At 46.7% G+C, this 5,609-nt stretch overlaps 11 non-coding genes across 11 annotated transcripts; all 11 read right to left on the bottom strand.

Moving 5' to 3' along the window:
* Positions 1–319: 319 nt before the first annotated feature.
* LOC124853798 lies at positions 320–508 on the bottom strand. Its single transcript, XR_007034137.1, has one exon. It is a non-coding gene; the product is annotated as a U2 spliceosomal RNA (small nuclear RNA).
* Positions 509–683: 175 nt separating this feature from the next.
* Positions 684–793, bottom strand: LOC124853490. The gene has a single exon (XR_007033832.1). It is a non-coding gene; the product is annotated as a U5 spliceosomal RNA (small nuclear RNA).
* Positions 794–1,287: 494 nt separating this feature from the next.
* Positions 1,288–1,476, bottom strand: LOC124854224. The gene has a single exon (XR_007034469.1). It is a non-coding gene; the product is annotated as a U2 spliceosomal RNA (small nuclear RNA).
* Positions 1,477–1,655: 179 nt separating this feature from the next.
* Positions 1,656–1,768, bottom strand: LOC124853171. The gene has a single exon (XR_007033514.1). It is a non-coding gene; the product is annotated as a U5 spliceosomal RNA (small nuclear RNA).
* Positions 1,769–2,265: 497 nt separating this feature from the next.
* LOC124854178 lies at positions 2,266–2,454 on the bottom strand. Its single transcript, XR_007034426.1, has one exon. It is a non-coding gene; the product is annotated as a U2 spliceosomal RNA (small nuclear RNA).
* Positions 2,455–2,631: 177 nt separating this feature from the next.
* LOC124853508 lies at positions 2,632–2,742 on the bottom strand. The gene has a single exon (XR_007033850.1). It is a non-coding gene; the product is annotated as a U5 spliceosomal RNA (small nuclear RNA).
* Positions 2,743–3,238: 496 nt separating this feature from the next.
* Positions 3,239–3,429, bottom strand: LOC124854246. Its single transcript, XR_007034490.1, has one exon. It is a non-coding gene; the product is annotated as a U2 spliceosomal RNA (small nuclear RNA).
* A 183-nt stretch (positions 3,430–3,612) lies between these two features.
* On the bottom strand, positions 3,613–3,724 carry LOC124853386. Its single transcript, XR_007033729.1, has one exon. It is a non-coding gene; the product is annotated as a U5 spliceosomal RNA (small nuclear RNA).
* A 500-nt stretch (positions 3,725–4,224) lies between these two features.
* LOC124853498 lies at positions 4,225–4,415 on the bottom strand. The gene has a single exon (XR_007033840.1). It is a non-coding gene; the product is annotated as a U2 spliceosomal RNA (small nuclear RNA).
* Positions 4,416–4,592: 177 nt separating this feature from the next.
* LOC124853270 lies at positions 4,593–4,705 on the bottom strand. The gene has a single exon (XR_007033613.1). It is a non-coding gene; the product is annotated as a U5 spliceosomal RNA (small nuclear RNA).
* A 493-nt stretch (positions 4,706–5,198) lies between these two features.
* On the bottom strand, positions 5,199–5,388 carry LOC124854087. The gene has a single exon (XR_007034336.1). It is a non-coding gene; the product is annotated as a U2 spliceosomal RNA (small nuclear RNA).
* Between the last annotated feature and the right edge of the window lie 221 nt (positions 5,389–5,609).

Genomic DNA, 5,609 nt, shown 5'->3' on the forward strand with positions numbered 1-5,609 from the left:
GGCTTTTAAGCCTGCTAAGCAATACATCCCTGAACCACTTACATTCGCTCCAAAATGCTGACTCTGGTTTCTCACCAAGTCTACCAGAAGGTCTTGAGTGAAAGCAAGTTTCCATTCTTGACAAACGCTTCTAACTCAATTTGGAATCCAGTTCAAGCTCATTGTGACCCCGCATGGTCACGTCACTAAGCAGTGAGCCATCAGAGCGGTTTCTCACACTTGTGTGTGCCAGGCCGATACCTCACTTTCATTGAGCCAGTGTAGAATCCACTTTGATACGCGACAATTGTTTGAGTGTTTGGTTTTCTACAAGGTAAGAACAGAGTGCACCGCTCCCAGCGGCACTGCAATGCTAGGTCGATGCGTGGAGAAAGGAGCAAGCTCCAAATTTCTGCCCTCATGCCAAAAATCTGCTTAATATGTAGTCCTCATATAGAGGACATATCAGATATTAAACTGATAAGAACAGATACTACACTTGATCTTAGCCAAAAGGCCGAGAAGCGATAAGCCCCAAGTGTTGATGTCCACGCCAAGCTCTTGGCACAAATCTCACTTGTTGTGGTACCCGCTCGTAGGTGTATAACAATGGCTGCTGCTTATCACCTCCGCCCAAGCTCTCCTTTGTGGCGCTTGATTTCTGACCAAGACAGCTCTTTGACTTTTCACAATTTCATAAGGCTCAGCCATACAGCAAAGCCTGCCAAAAATATATTCAACTCATGTTTGTTCCTCTCCACGGAAGTCTTTAGTAAAAGGCGAAAGACTTGTGCGAGAAGAGAAACCAGAGTCAGCATGGCCCTCTGTTGGAGAGCAGCAGAGGAGCCTCTCGGTCACAGTCACCACCTTCACGGTAGGCTCTCTTTGCTTTCCGCATGTCAGATCCCAGTATGCAACATTCCCAACCCGCCCCATCTGCCAACCAAAATTATACACGTCTTTATTACCTCCTGCCCTGACTACTGTGATTGGCTTTAAGCCTGCCTAAGCAATACATCCCTGAACCACTTACATTCGCTCCAAAATGCTGACTCTGGTTTCTCAAGTCTCCCAGAAGGTCTTGAGTGAAAGCAAGTTTCCATTCTTGACAAACGCTTCTAACTCAATTTGGAATCCAGTTCAAGCTCATTGTGACCCTGCATGGTCACGTCACTAAGCAGTGAGCCATCAGAGCGGTTTCACACACTTGTGTGTGCCAGGCCGATACCTCACTTTCATTGAGCCAGTGTAGAATTCACTTTTGATACGCGACAATTGTTTGAGTGTTTGGTTTTCTACAAGGTAAGAACAGAGTGCACTGTCCCAGCGGCACTGCAATGCTAGGTCGATGCGTGGAGAGAAAGGAGCAAGCTCCAAATTTCTGCCCTCATGCCAAAATCTGCTTAATATGTAGTCCTCATATAGAGGACATATCAGATATTAAACTGATAAGAACAGATACTACACTTGATCTTAGCCAAAAGGCCGAGAAGCGATAAGCCCCAAGTGTTGGATGTCCACGCCAAGCTCTTGGCACAAATCTCACTTGTTGTGGTATCCCGTTCGTAGGTGTGCATAACAATGGCTGCTGCTTATCACCTCCGCCCAAGCTCTCCTTTGTGGCACTTGATTTCTGACCAAGACAGCTCTTTGACTTTTCACAATTTCATAAGGCTCAGCCATACAGCAAAGCCTGCCAAAAATATATTCAACTCATGTTTGTTCCTCTCCACGGAAGTCTTTAGTAAAAGGCGAAAGACTTGTGCGTTATGAAGAGAAACCAGAGTCAGCATGGCCCTCTGTTGAGAGCAGCAGAGAGCCTCTCGGTCACAGTCACCACCTTCACGGTAGGCCTCCTTTGCTTTCCGCATGTCAGATCCCAGTATGCAACATTCCCAACCCGCCCCATCTGCCAACCAAAATTATACACGTCTTTATTACCTCCTGCCCTGACTACTGTGATTGGCTTTTAAGCCTGCCTAAGCAATACATCCCTGAACCACTTACATTCGCTCCAAAATGCTGACTCTGGTTTCTCACCAAGTCTCCCAGAAGGTCTTGAGTGAAAGCAAGTTTCCATTCTTGACAAACGCTTCTAACTCAATTTGGAATCCAGTTCAAGCTCATTGTGACCCCGTGCATGGTCACGCCACTAAGCAGTGAGCCATCAGAGCGGTTTCACACACTTGTGTGTGCCAGGCCGCTACCTCACTTTCATTGAGCCAGTGTAGAATTCACTTTTGATACGCGATAATTGTTTGAGTGTTTGGTTTTCACAAGGTAAGAACAGAGTGCACCGCTCCCAGCGGCACTGCAATGCTAGGTCGATGCGTGGAGAGAAGGAGCAAGCTCCAAATTTCTGCCCTCATGCCAAAAATCTGCTTAATATGTAGTCCTCATATAGAGGACATATCAGATATTAAACTGATAAGAACAGATACTACACTTGATCTTAGCCAAAAGGCCGGAAGCGATAAGCCCCAAGTGTTGGATGTCCACGCCAAGCTCTTGGCACAAATCTCACTTGTTGTGGTACCCTGTCGTAGGTGTGCATAACAATGGCTGCTGCTTATCACCTCCGCCCAAGCTCTCCTTTGTGGCGCTTGATTTCTGACCTAGACAGCTCTTTGACTTTCACACTCTCATAAGGCTCAGCCATACAGCAAAGCCTGCCAAAATATATTCAACTCATGTTTGTTCCTCTCCACGGAAGTCTTTAGTAAAGGCGAAAGACTTGTGCGTTATGAAGAGAAACCAGAGTCAGCATGGCCCTCTGTTGGAGAGCAGCAGAGGAGCCTCTCGTCACAGTCACCACCTTCACGGTAGGCCTCTCTTTGCTTTCCGCATGTCAGATCCCAGTATGCAACATTCCCAACCCGCCCCATCTGCCAACCAAAATTATACACGTCTTTATTACCTCCTGCCCTGACTACTGTGATTGGCTTTAAGCCTGCTCAGCAATACATCCCTGAACCACTTACATTCGCTCCAAAATGCTGACTCTGGTTTCTCACCAAGTCTCCCAGAAGGTCTTGAGTGAAAGCAAGTTTCCATTCTTGACAAACGCTTCTAACTCAATTTGGAATCCAGTTCAAGCTCATTGTGACCGTGCATGGTCACGTCACTAAGCAGTGAGCCATCAGAGCGGTTTCACACACTTGTGTGTGCCAGGCCGTTACCTCAGTTTCATTGAGCCAGTGTAGAATTCACTTTTGATACGCGACAAATGTTTGAGTGTTTGGTTTTCTACAAGGTAAGAACAGAGTGCACCGCTCCCAGCGGCACTGCAATGCTAGGTCGATGTTGGAGAGAAAGGAGCAAGCTCCAAATTGCTACCCCTCATGCCAAAAATCTGCTTAATATGTAGTCCTCATATAGAGAACATATCAGATATTAAACTGATAAGAACAGATACTACACTTGATCTTAGCCAAAAGGCCGAGAAGCGATAAGCCCCAAGTGTTGGATGTCCACGCCAAGCTCTTGGCACAAATCTCACTTGTTGTGGTAAATTCCCGTCTCGTAGGTGTGCATAACAATGGCTGCTGCTTATCACCTCCGCCCAAGCTCTCCTTTGTGGCACTTGATTTCTGACCTAGACAGCTCTTTGACTTTTCACAATTTCATAAGGCTCAGCCATACAGCAAAGCCTGCCAAAAATATATTCAACTCATGTTTGTTCCTCTCCACGGAAGTCTTTAGTAAAAGGCAAAGACTTGTGCGTTATGAAGAGAAACCAGAGTCAGCATGGCCCTTTGTTGGAGAGCAGCAGAGGAGCCTCTCGGTCACAGTCACCACCTTCACGGTAGGCCTCTTGCTTTCCGCATGTCAGATCCCAGTATGCAACATTCCCAACCCGCCCCCATCTGCCAACCAAAATTATACACGTCTTTATTACCTCCTGCCCTGACTACTGTGATTGGCTTTTTAAGCCTGCCTAAGCAATACATCCCTGAACCACTTACATTCGCTCCAAAATGCTGACTCTGGTTTCTCACCAAGTCTCCCAGAAGGTCTTGAGTGAAAGCAAGTTTCCATTCTTGACAAACGCTTCTAACTCAATTTGGAATCCAGTTCAAGCTCATTGTGACCCCGTGCATGGTCACGCCACTAAGCAGTGAGCCATCAGAGCGGTTTCACACACTTGTGTGTGCCAGGCCGTTACCTCACTTTCATTGAGCCAGTGTAGAATTCACTTTTGATACGCGACAATTGTTTGAGTGTTTGGTTTTCTACAAGGTAAGAACAGAGTGCACCGCTCCCAGCGGCACTGCAATGCTAGGTCGATGCGTGGAGAGAAAGGAGCAAGCTCCAAATTTCTGCCCCTCATGCCAAAATCTGCTTAATATGTAGTCCTCATATAGAGGACATATCAGATATTAAACTGATAAGAACAGATACTACACTTGATCTTAGCCAAAAGGCCGAGAAGCGATAAGCCCCAAGTGTTGGATGTCCACGCCAGCTCTTGGCACAAATCTCACTTGTTGTGGTACCCCGTCAGAGGTGTGCATAACAATGGCTGCTGCTTATCACCTCCGCCCAAGCTCTCCTTTGTGGCACTTGATTTCTGACCAAGACAGCTCTTTGACTTTTCACAATTTCATAAGGCTCAGCCATACAGCAAAGCCTGCCAAAAATATATTCAACTCATGTTTGTTCCTTTCCACGGAAGTCTTTAGTAAAAGGCGAAAGACTTGTGCGTTATGAAGAGAAACCAGAGTCAGCATGGCCCTCTGTTGAGAGCAGCAGAGGACCCCTCGGTCACAGTCACCACCTTCACGGTAGGCCTCTTTGCTTTCCGCATGTCAGATCCCAGTATGCAACATTCCCAACCCGCCCCATCTGCCAACCAAAATTATACACGCTTTATTACCTCCTGCCCTGACTACTGTGATTGGCTTTAAGCCTGCCTAAGCAATACATCCCTGAACCACTTACATTCGCCCCAAAATGCTGACTCTGGTTTCTCACCAAGTCTCCCAGAAGGTCTTGAGTGAAAGCAAGTTTCCATTCTTGACAAACGCTTCTAACTCAATTTGGAATCCAGTTCAAGCTCATTGTGACCCTGCATGGTCACGCTCACTAAGCAGTGAGCCATCAGAGCGGTTTCACACTCTGTGTGTGCCAGGCCGTTACCTCACTTTCATTGAGCCAGTGTAGAATTCACTTTTGATACGCGACAATTGTTTGAGTGTTTGGTTTTCTACAAGGTAAGAACAGAGTGCACCGCTCCCAGCGGCACTGCAATGCTAGGTCGATGCGTGAGAGAAAGGAGCAAGCTCCAAATTACTGCCCTCATGCCAAAAATCTGCTTAATATGTAGTCCTCACATAGAGGACATATCAGATATTAAACTGATAAGAACAGATACTACACTTGATCTTAGCCAAAAGGCCGAGAAGCGATAAGCCCCAAGTGTTGGATGTCCACGCCAAGCTCTTGGCACAAATCTCACTTGTTGTGGTACCCCGCTCAGAGGTGTGCATAACAATGGCTGCTGCTTATCACCTCCGCCCAAGCTCTCCTTTGTGGCGCTTGATTTCTGACCTAGACAGCTCTTTGACTTTTCACAATTTCATAAGGCTCAGCCATACAGCAAAGCCTGCCAAAATATATTCAACTCATGT

The sequence above is a fragment of the Hippoglossus stenolepis genome, chromosome 10 (genome assembly GCF_022539355.2).
Source record: "Hippoglossus stenolepis isolate QCI-W04-F060 chromosome 10, HSTE1.2, whole genome shotgun sequence".
NCBI lineage: Eukaryota > Metazoa > Chordata > Actinopteri > Pleuronectiformes > Pleuronectidae > Hippoglossus > Hippoglossus stenolepis.